We start from the raw sequence: 1,286 nt of genomic DNA, 5'->3' as shown, positions 1-1,286 counted from the left end.
TAAATTGTTTATTTATGTTCCTATTACCAAAGCCACACCGACACTCTACTTGCTATAGGTTAAAGTTATATATTGTGGCCATAGTTATTGCTTTTAGACCGTAAGTGGGCTGCCACCTTCTTTTGCCTCATTGGGCTGCGAAATCCAATCTGCATCTGGGCCGAGACTCATTCATTTTTTTTGCTGTGAAGATGATATATGTTATAAGGATTCGGTGATAATTATGTTAATGATATTAGATAGTATTGAAACATGAGAAGTTGGTTGTAACCGATAGATAATGATGATATTAAGAAGATGATTATGGTTATGAGTAGGATTTAGATGAGATGATAATAATGGTAATATATTAACGAGAATGTTACACAAATATGATGATGGTTCACGAATGGAGATAATTATTTTAGTGTGATGGTGAGCACGATTATAGTGTTTATGATACGATGAAAATATAAAGGCAATGATGATGATAATAACCTCACAATGATGATGATGTTATAAGAATGATGATGAGTGATAGCATTAGTAAATTATGAAGATTATGATATGATTATGAACATATGATGACTCATGTGAAAATGATGATCCTTTGACATGATGAAAATAATAATGATGCATGAAGATCGATGAAATGATTATGATGGGTTGTTATGGTTTTAAAGATGATGACGATACATAAAATAGATGATGGTTGATGAGGACGATTAAAATGTTAATGGTAGTTGATGATGATGATGATAGTATGAATAACGTAGTGATGTTTTTGTTGAACGAGAAGTCACGAGTTCGAGCTCGGTCTCGGGCATGTTTTTTTAGAAAAAGAAGAAGAAGGATAATGATTAAGGATGTTATCGGGTTAGCGGGACGTCGCGGGTTCAAACCCGGACTTGGGCAAGGTAGTTTACATATTACTCATTATTATTATTTTTATTATTATTATTATTATTATTATTAATTATTATTATTATTATTATTATTATTATTATTATTATTATTATTATTATTATTATTATTATTATTATTATTATTAGTATTGTTAGATTATTTTTTATTGTTAACAAAAGTATATCATAAATTATTAGTATTATCATTACAAACAATTTTTATTATTAGTACTATCTTTATCATTAATATTAAAAATTATCATTAGTATTATTATTAGAATTATCATAATTTTTATCGTAATTAGTATTATTTTTATCATTATTATTATTAGTACTTTTAATATATTAAATGAAGATTTTCTATATAAAAATATATTTATGACATAAAACCTAACCATATTA

Source organism: Rutidosis leptorrhynchoides, chromosome 3 (assembly GCF_046630445.1).
Source record: "Rutidosis leptorrhynchoides isolate AG116_Rl617_1_P2 chromosome 3, CSIRO_AGI_Rlap_v1, whole genome shotgun sequence".
Classification (NCBI taxonomy): Eukaryota; Viridiplantae; Streptophyta; class Magnoliopsida; order Asterales; family Asteraceae; genus Rutidosis; species Rutidosis leptorrhynchoides.
This window is presented reverse-complemented; position numbering follows the sequence as displayed.